The sequence below is a fragment of the Lissotriton vulgaris genome, chromosome 5, assembly GCF_964263255.1.
Source record: "Lissotriton vulgaris chromosome 5, aLisVul1.2, whole genome shotgun sequence".
NCBI classification, from domain to species: Eukaryota; Metazoa; Chordata; class Amphibia; order Caudata; family Salamandridae; genus Lissotriton; species Lissotriton vulgaris.
In genome coordinates this window covers 1,260,451,935-1,260,464,023 of record NC_141693.1, presented here as the reverse complement: position 1 = coordinate 1,260,464,023, position 12,089 = coordinate 1,260,451,935, and positions in this window count along the sequence as shown.

Sequence of the window (12,089 nt, the reverse complement as noted above, 5' to 3'; positions counted from 1 at the left end):
GCACTTTTTAGCTCTATTTTACCTCAAATCTTCAAAATATTACAATTTTGGTTTCCCTTATTGGATTTTTTAAATGTTGCTGCAATTTTTCTATTTTAACCATTGTCTATTTGTATAAATTGGAGTGGGCTTGTTTGCTGTGTTGTGTCTTTGAATTTGTAACTGTTTGGGTATTACTAAATGCTAAACACATTAAGTCTATCTGCTCTGTGCCATAGCTACCAAGTATTGAGCTCAGGTTTAAATTATAAAAACTTTTCACTGGACCTAACAGCATAGTTCCATTATTACATGTGGTGAATTTAATTCTAACTAATAAACCACTTTCTCACAATAGAAAAAACAGAAAATGAAACATGAAACACTGGGACACATAATCATACATTATTTTGTTGTTTATTCATGGACTCTCAGTTTGCTGAGCCCCTTAACACCTGATTTGCATATAAAAAATATAAAAAATGCTCTTCTGCCTGATTGCTGCAAAATGTGCTCCTCCTTGTAAAGTTGGGTTATTGTTATGTAAAGTACCTATTACCAGTTGGTGCAGCACTCCTTTATAAGTCTTAACTAAAAGAAAAGAAAACTAAGGCAGGGAATATACTAATTCTAAACTAGGAAATGCACTGATACTATGACAGAGACGGAATGGAAACCCATTCTTACGGGGACAAAGAGACACCCAGATTGAGACAGAGATGCATGACCATGGGCACTAGACACTCTGATGCGTGCTGGGACAAAAACACTTTGTCAGACTCTTTCATGGTGAGACATTATGCATGAAATATAAAATATAGTGATTATATTAACACATGTTTGGCAGATTATTGCAAGACTAAATCTTCATAGATAGCCCCCGAGCATCGTGAAAATCCACAACCAGCAGATGATATTTTACTTGTCAATACACCCAATAGGGCTTTGGGGGTGGCGGCTGAGCAGCGGGAGGCCTGCCACCCCGGGGGGTTTTAGGGCCAGGGGAGGGAGGGGTAGAGTCCAGCACCGTACGAGGGCTGGTTGGTACCCTTGGGCTGGGGTGGGTTAGTTTTGGGCTTCTTTTGGGCTGGGTTTCATTAAAACCAGCCATTTTGTGTCATAGGCCACCATTTCGGTGGCTTGTGACACAGCAGCCGGGCGGGGGTGTGGCGGGCATAATTATTTTTAATTATTTTCATGTTCGGTCATTTTAGGTGGTCCAGGGGACGCCTGTTTTGGGGCTGGGAGTCGTGGTGTCGATCGAGTGAGGAGTGGAGGCGGGTGGCGCACATCGGTGGACCGGGGTTACGGAGGATGCAGGCCGCTGGGACTGGTGCGGCCCGCTAGTGCAGTGAGGCCGCTGCGGCATGCCGCTGGCAATGCCGCGACGGCCGGCATGGCGGTGGTGCCGCCGTGTGCACGCCCCAGGTATGAGGTGGGTAGGGGGGGCACCGTAGGGCCTGGTTTGGGGTGCGGCGCAGTCGAGCCGTGGTCAGGGTGCGGAGTGAGGGAGGGACGGGGCGAGATCCGCGTGGGTGGCGGTGGCGGATTACAATGGGCATTCCTGGGAGCGGGAGGGGGCCGGGGGAGGCCCTACATTGGGGGGCTATGGATGGGGTGGGGAACCATAGGAGGTTAAACGTGGGGAGGTCAAGAAGGGATGCAGAGGGTGTGGGGAGCTTTGGATCGGCTTGGAGAAAGGGGGGGACCCATGATTATAGATGGAGCGGAGTGACAGTGTTTGGAGCTTTTTGGCGGCGAGTGTACGACCGGGGGTACAGGTTGGGGGGGTGCGGGGAATATGGGGGGAGAGGCCCGTTTTGGGGGAGACCTTTGAGTGGGGGGCGAGGTGTCCAGCGGGAAGCGGGGGCTGGGCAGGTGTGGGGGAGGGCTGGAAGCACGACGGGCATGGGCTTTTGGCGGGTGGGGGCAGGGTTTTTGGGGGGCAGGTGTTTTTTCCCCGGCATGCTGGACCACCTCTTGTGCACGACAGGGACGCTGGGATAGGCGCTCGGGAGAGCAGCATGCGGCTCCACTCGACTGAGGGGATGGGCCGGCTCTGCCTGGCACGGACGGTCGCGCTTCAACGAGAGACCATTCCTGGCAGCGCGAGGGGAAGCAGGCGGTGTGCCTCCCCCACTCCAGCCCCTGAAGGGTTGTGACGGCCGCCGGGGGGTCGGGGACAGAGACGAGAGAATGTTGATCAGATGCACAGTACTATTTATTGATTTAGTTAGTTATGCATTTTGTTGTAGCGCGGGCCTTGCCCAAGGGTATCAGAGCACTTCACAATAGGAACAGATGTGAGACAGGAGCATTACGGGTACAATTGCCAAGAGCAAAGTTACATCCCATGTTGAAAGTGACACTCGTGTGCAAACAAAATGCATGAGGTGGCAAACGGTGCGTTAAAGGAGCACATGCGCAGGTTATGAAAATGGGCAATGTGCGAGTAGAAGTATAATACTACGACAAATGGACGATGATTGAACACACGGGCAGGAGTTACGTCGGCCATGGTGGCACTAGTGAAGGTATCGGAAGCAACTAGCTGGAAGAGGTACCCAACAGTGTGTTACAAGGGAACAGTGCTGTGTACAGGTATTAGAGTACCAATCGCAGGTAAAAGGGTATTACTGCTTTAATGGCAGTGTCACAGGACACTCGTGCTGGGAGGGCACTCCCACAGGCGCGGAGGATACAAACATTTTCTGTACTAAAGGGTCTTCCTGCAGGTGATGGTGAGGGCGCGAAATGCTTTGGAGGTGTCTTGAAGGAAGCGAGCGTGGGGTCAGTTGTGAAGGTCTGGGAGGAGTGGGCTTTACGGAGCTGAGGCAGAATTTAGTCCGGATCCTCACTGTGTTGTCTGGAAGGGATTAGGCCAGCGATCTTTCCTTTTGAAGGTGGGAAGTCCAAGCTGTGGGTTGTATGCATTTTGTGATGGCTAGTGCCTCCGGAGAGTTTCAGTTCCTTCGCGGATGAAGAGGGGCCAGCGAGGGGTGGATAACATGGGTGGGCTGTGGTCCCTTCATTTGGCCCCATAAATGAGGCGAGCTGCTGAAGGGGGAAAAGACTTGAGTGGGGTCAGGGGGATTGGGGAGGCAAGTATGGAGGGAATTGCAGTAGTCCAGCTGGAGAGGACCAGCGAGGGGTCTTGCTCCGGTAAGAGTGGACGAATTCCCCACAGAAGGCACAGTGGTATCGAGCAGGCTTTGCAATTGACTAATGGGGAGGGTTGATTGAGTTTTGTGTCGAGTATGACTCCAAGGGATTTTGCGCTGTCTACAATGATGAGTTATGGTTTAGTGGATTCTCTGGTCCATCTCTGATTGTACCGGGAGTGGAGAAGGTGTGGGGGAGTGGAGGAGGTTGTGAGAGGAGAGAGAGCTTTGATTGGGGGGACACCATGTGGTTTTGTCGGCAGGAGATGGGGTTGGGTATGACGGAGCCCCAAAGGAGGGAATGGGGGACGAGTGGAAGAATGGGCCCAATGTTGGGCAGGAGGACCTGATGCTATTGAACCATTTGGTGGGTTCTGAGGTGGAGGGGGTGATGCCGGACGGGGTGGGGTCAGAGTAACAGTGTTAGTAGTATATTTCAGGTATGCCCATGGCAAGGAGCGCAAAGTTAGGTTAGGTGGCGGGATCCAGTGATTACGCCGGCCTTGACGCCAGGTAAGGATGGTGGCGGAGCTGGGAGTGGTTTGGGTACGCCTCGGCTGTCGGTTGGTGCGGATACCGGGGGTCCTGTGGTGTGCCTGGGAATGGCGAGGTATGTGAAGGGGTGCTGGGTGTGGTGCGGGGAGGGGGAAAAAGAGGTCAAGAGTTCTTGGCATAGGCTTGTCGCCGTTTGGGATGGAGTATTTGAAGCCGTCAATGCGAACACTGGGATAGTGCGGGGTAGTGGTTAAAGAGGGGAGCGGGGTCTGGATGCCCCCCCCCTTTTTGGAGCCGCTGCTGCCAGGTTTGCTTGCTTCCCCTGTCAGGGTGGTGCTCAATATGGAGCCCGGTCAGTCTCGGTTGAGCCGGCAGCAGTTGGGGACCGGGGGGTAAGTCGGTCGTGGACTTTGTTGAGGCAGAGCTATCGGGAGGTCGCATGCAGACGTGGCGCGGCAGATCGCGGCAGCTGTGGGTGAAGGCGCTTTCATGTCAAGGTGTGATGTTAAGTTGGGTTCTGGCTGCTCCCGGGTCATCCGGAGGATCACCGGTTGGTGGGGTACCAGTTTGACGGGGGCAATTTTGGGGGACAAAGCATTGCCCATGGGTCGTTCGATCTCGCGTGCGCTGTTTGGGCGATTCAGTTCCTGGTTGCATTGGGCTTCTTCCTGGCGGACAGGCTCTGAGACGGTGACACACGATCTGGATGACTTCTTTCTGGTGGGACGGCCGGGTTCGCTGGACTGGCAGCAGCTGGTCAGTTTTACGGGACTCGTGGCTGCTTGGGGTTTCCCTTGGCGCTAGAGAAGACGTACGGTCCCAGTACGGTGCTGTTCTTGCTTGGTATAGAGCTCGACTCCGGGCCTTGGAAGCATGCCTGCCAGAGGACGGGGGGCAGCAATGTTGGCATGGGGGGGCGACAGGATTGCCCATGGGATGTTCAATTTTGGGTGCGTGTGGAGTAAGGGTGGGCGGGCGGCTACGCTCCGTGCACGGAGTGTGCGTAGTGCCGGCTTCTACGCATTTTGCGTAGCAGGCGCAGAATCCGGCACTACGCACGCTCCGCAGACGGAGCGTAGCTGGCCGCCACCCACCTCCCTCCCGCCCTCCCTAAATACTTTAAATTAAAAGTGTAAAAGAATTAAAAGGCACTTACCTTGCTCGCCGCTGCCCGCCGCATCCCCGGGGCTCGCTATCTTCATTGCTGCCGTCTTGTGTACTAATGCGCATGCGCGGGCGGCCGCGCATGCGCATTTCTCATGAAAAAATGCGCATGCGCGGCCGCCCGCGCATGCGCATTAGTACACAAGACGGCAGCAATGAAGATAGCGAGCCCCGGGGACCGGCGGGGAGCGGCGGGCAAGGTAAGTGCCTTTTAATTCTTTTACACTTTTAATTTAAAGTATTTAGGGAGGGCGGGAGGGAGGCCTGCGGTGCGTAGTGGGGCTATGCGGAGTGCGGAGGTGGGCGTAGTTTCTCGCCCACTTCACGTAGCTCCGCGTTAGTGTGGAGCCATTCAGTTTTTTTGCAGTGGGCTTTTTCTTGGCGGACAGGCTCCGGTCGGTGACCCACTATCTGGATGACTTCTTTCTGGTGGGACGGCTGGGTTTCGACAGACTGCCAGCGGAGCTGGATGGTTTTACGGGCCAGAAGAGGCACGGTCCCAGTTTCGGTGCTGTCATTCCTTGGTGTAGAGCTCGACTCCGTGGCCATGGAAACACACCTGCCTGGGGGACAAGAGGACGGCAACCTCATCGTTTTGGGTCTGACGCGGTCCGGTTTGACGCTGCGGCATCATCGACTACGGTTGTCGGTGTGGCAAAAGGGGGGTTTGCTTGGGGCAGGTGTTCTTGGGGCATTTACTTGGTGTCTATGAGCGGACATGGGTGGAATTGCGGCGGTCGGGAGCAGTGAGGCAGGGGATCGGTGGCTTCAGCAGGAGCATGTAGTGCGTTTCGGGTTGAATTTGATGAAAGGGGGCTTCTAGGGTGATGATTCCCCGTCGGTGGGGGAATGGGGGACACGGCTGTTGGAAGGCTGGGCGGGGGGTTGGTTGAGGAGGAGGTGACAGAGGGTATGCGGCAGAACAGATGGTACAGGGGCAGTTTCACAGGGTCTATGAGTGCTTTTTGGAAAAGGTTCAAACCCCAGCTGGGGAAATATTGATTGAAAAAACACAGGTTTGGGGGTCCTGCGGCACGCCCTATGGTGTATGGGTGAGCACCCGAAGGCGTTACAGAGGCATTACTCCGGAGTGGGGCAGCAATGGAGGCTGCGCGTCAGGTTTGAGAAAGGCCTCGGGCCCTGGAGGTCGGACTGTTGGCGGGCGTCTGTCAGGCTGTAGGGGGTAAAACAATGACTTGAAGGACATTTCTCGCCTCTCACATGTGTGTCTTTTCAGGTGCAGGGGCGGAGCCAACTGCAGCGGCGCTGGAGATTTATATTGGTGGACCCTCATTTATAAGCGAGCAGAAAGGGGGGACCGGGGCAAGCACCAGAATCAGAAGTTGGAATGGGACGACAGGTTGTTTCATTGTCCGTGGCACAGGACGGGGGCAGGTGCTGGCATGTGTTATGGCCGGCTTTGTGTGAAGTGGTAAAGGGGAGAGTGTGTCAGTCGTGGCCTTGGTACCCTGCAAGGGGTTAGCGTTGGTGAAACAAGTGAAGGGGGACCTGTTAGAAATACGGCGCAGGTAGGTGGGGTGTCATGTCATTTGGTCAGAGGTTCGGTCCCAGGCGAGTTTGGAAGGGGGCTGAGAGGCTAGTGGCCATAGATTGGACCCGGAGGAAATCTACAGTGAAATGAAGGATTTTGGAGAGATAGAAGTTTTTTAAAGGGATGGCGTGCCCGGAGCTTAGTACGGGGCAGTGGAGTTTTTCAGGGAGGATGGGGGTACACCTGCCGGTACGGAATGGAGTTGTAGGTGGTACACTTGAAGGAAGCTCTGGATCAGGCCATTGGTGTGCACAGATACCTGAATGTCCAGGGTCCTGGGGGAGCGGGGGTCGAAAGCCGTTAGCACGTCTTTTGAGTGGCGGTTTTTCCTAATATATGGGGGAAGTGTAGGAGGTCTGTTTTGGATTAGCAGGGGGTAGGTCAAGCACAATAAAGTATTTAGCCAGGTGGAGAGGCAAATTGACGCTTTTGCTAATTGTTTACTGTTTGTGGATTGGGGGAACCAGTTTAGGGGAGGGGGTGGGGGGTTTGTCAGGCGATTACATATTTAGTGAGGTCTAGTTTTGTACGGCACAGGCCAAGGGTTTTCATTGTGTAAGGTGCACCTGCTTCCAATAAAGCGGCCTTTATCACACCTATTCTTTGAGTCTCTGGTCGGTGCTGTTTGCCTCCCCCCACCTCCCCTGTTGGGCCCCAAATGCATCAAGAGGTCATAGAAATGGCAAATGTTCTCTCTTCTAAAAGCACAATCGCAAAACAGGAACTGCGCCGATTTCTACCGGAAGAAAACAGGAACTAAATCGATTTCTACCTGCAACAAATACGAACAACGATTTCTACCTGCATCGAACAGGAACTACATTGAGTTCTACCTGCAGCAAAAAGAAACTACACCCATTGCTACCTGCAGTGCACAGGACAGACAGTCTGCCATCCAATGGGAATGGCATTCTCCCGTGAATTAGAAGTATGTTCAAGGTAGGTGCAAGAGAGAATATTGTCTAAATTGAGATTATAATCCTCTAGGTGGATTTCCCAAGCCCTGCAGGGATGCGCTTGATGGTGAACTAAATTTACATTCATGTTTGTTCTATTCTCTGCTCATTAGCAAGTTTAAGTCTTTGTGTCTGTTTAAGTTTATATTTCCAGCATAAGTGCGCTCAAAAACTGGGCTAGGTCAAAAAGGGAGTTTATTGTTCAATAAAAGGATAACAGCTCACGTGCTCTCCTAAATGGATTTCCTGGAGTACTCAAAAATCACTATAATCATGCAGTAAAATAAAAACAAGCTTCCTCGTGAGAACCCTCTGTTTCTTACAACTTTTCAAATGGCATATTTTACCAGTGTTAAGTATAAGCTTGTTTGAAAACTGTTTGGCGCTGCTATTTTCAACTCCTAATCGTCTGCTAGTGCAGTCAGTCAGCTTGTGGATATTCCTGGTGTGCTCCACTTGCGCAATACAAACAATGTTGGAAATTCATTCTTCTGGTTTCAGCTGCTATGTTTTGTGTCCATGACAATGAATGCGAGCCATATTTGAAAGACACAAATGTTATGACAAAGCTTGAACTGCGTTTATTTACAGCTTGTTACAATGCCAATGATGATCAAACAATGACAGAAAATGCTTAATTAAAATGGTTCACAGATGTACCAGTAAAACTTGAACATAAATGAAAAGTTATACAACTTTGTTTGCGCAGCTTGCAAGCCTCCCATATGTATAAACACATTTTAGAAATGGGGGTCTCTAGTTGGCCGTGGCTTGCAACCCGTATTCTGGTCTGGGTAAGGGAGTTACACACCCAAGATAACCCCTGCTCATCCCCTTGGGAATTTAGCATGAGCAGTCAGTCTTATCCCAGATGCGATGTGTAAAGCATTCGTATATAAACACCCAGTAACACAGTGAAAACACTATAAAAGGACACCACAACCATTTATAAAAATAACCAATATTTATCTGAATCAGACAAGACAAACACTACAAAAATGAAATCCAACAGACACAAGTAAAGTTATCACTCTTAATATATTAAAATTAGTTCAGTTCATAGAAAACTATGGGTGCATAACTTTTTACTGCAAAGTACCTGGGATGCGTCAAATTAAAGGCAAAAACAGACACAGGGGAGATGAGGCACTGAAAACACAGTAATGCATCTAGCTGGAATTGGCACCACTTGCCAGGTTAGAACTCCTAGCAGAGGAGTTCAGGGGCTGTAGATGAATTCTTTGATGGCACTGAGACTTCTGAACACAAACAAGGCAATCACTCACAAACCCTTGGAGAACCTTGGCAAGCAGGATGATGAAAACAAAGTCCAGTTCTTTCACTCTTGAAGACAGAAACAGCAAGCAGTAGGCCAGCACAACACAGCAACAAGCAGAGTGGCAGTGCCCCTCCTAATGCTTCTCGAGCTCTTCTTCTTGGGAGAATCTCCTCCTAGTCCTGAAGTGTTCGGAAAATGTGGGGTCACAGGTCCAATACTTATACCCCTTTCTTCCTTTGAAGTAGGGATCTTCAAAGGATTGTCCGGCAGCTTCATGTGAGGACAGGCACAGCCCTATTCAGGAGTCAGTGGCAATTTCTCGCTCCACTCTAGCTCAGGAGGGCCCATAAGCCTGGTAATGGGCCATTAGGATATGCAGGGCATCCATCAGCTCCCTTCATGTGACTGTCAGTGCCAAGAGCCAAGCCTCAAGCCATCCAGGGTTCTTTAACCTCTGTGGTTTCTCAGAGTGTGGGAGGTAGCCCAAGGTGGCTGGCACCCTTCGTCCACTCTCCCTTCCACCAGTTTAGGGAGGGCATCCTGAGACTGGTACTCTAGCCCAGGGTCTGTACACTGAGGCTGACCAGGAAATGGTTATGGGCCCTTCAACACCCTCCCCTCCCCTCTGGGGTCCAGTACCTTCCACTGTGGAGAAGTTCTCCCAGACACCTACACATTTCACCAACCAGTTCATGGGTGCTAAGCTGCAACTGGACCACCAATCCAGGATCTAAACCCTTAGGCTTCGCTGGTGCCTGGTAAGCCAGGATGTCCGGGGGAGTACACCCCCCCTCACGGGAAACATTTATTGTAAGCATTGAGCAAGAGTCTTGCTGGCAGTGGTCTCCTGCCCTCTGTCCATCTGACATCACATGGAGTCCCCCAAGCCAGAAGTGGCCTCGCCAGTGTCATTCCTGAGGCGCTCTGACCTCAGAGCTGGCAACTCCTGACCCACTGGTCCTCCACTGAGGACTGTCTCCCCCTCTCACCCCTCCATCTGGACTGCACCTTCCCTTCCGGAGCAGTAGTGCTAGACACCAGAACTGGTGGGATGCTTATGACAGCTGCCCCCAGCTCTCCTGACACCATGGGGTCCCCTCAGGGGATGGCCTCTGGATACAGACTAGGTTCCTCGACCTAGTGCTCCCTCTGGGAACAATCCAGGCCCTGGTTCTAGCTGTTGGGCATCCTGGGCCTCAGCCCACCCCACCTCTCTTCCTACCCTGAGAAGGGACCATCTACCTATCCCACTACACTCTGACCTATCTGGGCTAAAGCATACCTACCCGACCTCCCGTGGTTGGTGAAAACCTGAGCACCCTCTTCAAGATCACTCCCAAAAGCCACTTCAAACCCTTTGGCAGCCACCAAAAGGCCTGCCTCCAGTGCAAGCTCCCTGGGCCCAGAAAACTCACACTCCACCGGGTGTTGGCATAGCCCCGGAAAGCCGTGACTGACATATGCTCTCTAGCAATCAAATTGTCCAGGCCCTCACATGTGTTGACCAAACTACCCTCCCCCCCCCACCATCCAGTGCCTTGAAAAAGTACCCCACATCACCCTCCCGGGACTGGTGAGATAGTATCTGTGTCTGAAACTCACCCACACTCTTCTGGGGTGTCTCCATAATCTTTGTCAGGATTTCTACCTTGGGGGAACCCCTCTCGCTGTCACTCTCTTCAAGTCAGCAGAGTGTCCCTACCACCACTAGTAATATGACTCCCCATGCCAGATCCACCTCAGGGACCATGCACACATCTGGAACAACCTCATAAACCCGATCCCCCTGGTGTATGTCATCCCCTTCCTTGAAGTCAGGCACCAAGTCTTTGTGCATGTGAACCTTCTCTGCAGTCTTGGACATTACATTTTCACTTCCACCATCTGAGCTGGACTCAGCCCTCCTGGTTTCAACTACAACTCTTCAAACTCAGTTCTGTCCCTAATTTCTTTCTCTCCATCTTCAAAATGTTCTCTCTTTCCTGCTCCAACTAGAGTTTCACAAGCTCCAACTCAAGCTTCCTGGCTCTCCACTTAAGCATCAGCTCATTTGGAGACAGGCCGGGCGAGGAAACACTGCTGCTAGCAGCGGATCTAGTAGGGGACTCTCTATCTGTGGGCTCCCCTTTCTCCTCTGGAGTCTCTTCAAAATCATTTCTCAACTCCTCTTCTTCCATTAAAGGGCCATTGCCCTTTTGGGAGTCCGGCAGGCGATCTACCCCCGCCCCCTCAGATTCCTTTTCAGAGTCATCTGATAGTGTTGCTACCCAACTTGCTTCCTCAGAACAGGGCTCTCAAGATCCTGCCTTGGGAATCTCATCCTCTCAGCCAGCCCCCCTCCCTGCAGAAACCCTTAAGCTCCTTCTTTGTATAATGATCTAGGTACCAGAAATTAATGTCCATTTTGTCAAAGCTTCACAGGTGCAACAACCACACAGAGGTCCAAGTTGGCCAAGATGAAGCAGGAGTACATTTTGAAAAATGACCAACTGCAGTGACTAGCACCCTGTCCAAGTAGGGACCCTTATTCTAGTCAGGAAAAGGGAGTTACACACCCAAGATAACCTCTAATAACCACCTTGGTAGCATGGTACAAGCAGTCAGGCATATCTCACAGGCAATGCATACATTATTTGTGCATAAACACTCAGCACTACAGTGAAAAAATGACAAAATGACACCGCACCAGTTTAGAAAAATAACCAATATTTATCTTAATCAAACAAGACCAAAACAACGAAAATCCAACATGCACAAGTAAAGCTATAGTTTTTAAAAGGTTCAAAACAGTTCAAATAATAGAAAACTATGGATTTATCACTTTTTATTGCAAAGGACCTGGGATGCACCAAAATCAAGGACAAAAACAGACGCAGTAGAGATGAGGTGGCGAAAACACAGCGATGTGTCAATTTCGTAGTCTCAGAAGAGTTGATGCATTCTTACTGTCAGAGGAGTTGATGCTTTGATTCCTTGCTGCAGTGCTGAGGAGATGAGGCGTTGATTTTTTAATGTTAGGGGAGGCAATGTATCAATGTACTTCTGCGAGGGGAGGTGATGCTTTGGATTTCAGACACGCGGCCTTGGTTCCTTACTGCAGGGCAACGTTGATGCCGACTTGATGCACATGTGCAATGCTTGGAAAATAAGGGCGTGCAGGGGGTAGATGCATCAGTGGTGTAACAGGTGCTGCGTTGATTCTGCCAGCTGAGAGCAGGTGATGTGCTGAAGCTTTTCATGCCGCAGATGCCACTTCCAAAGGCTTAGAACTTGAATTGGCATAACTTGACAGGTCCAGAACTCCCTGCAGAGGAGTCCAGGGCTGCAGACAAAGTCTTTGATGGCCCTGAGACATCTTAAGAGGAGGCAAGCACACAGAAGCCCTTGGAAAACCTCGGCAAGCAGGATAATGAACACAAAATACAGTCCTTTCACTCTCCAAGACAGAACAGAAAGCAGAAGGCCAGCATAACATAGCAACAAACAGAGGGGCAGTTCCCCTT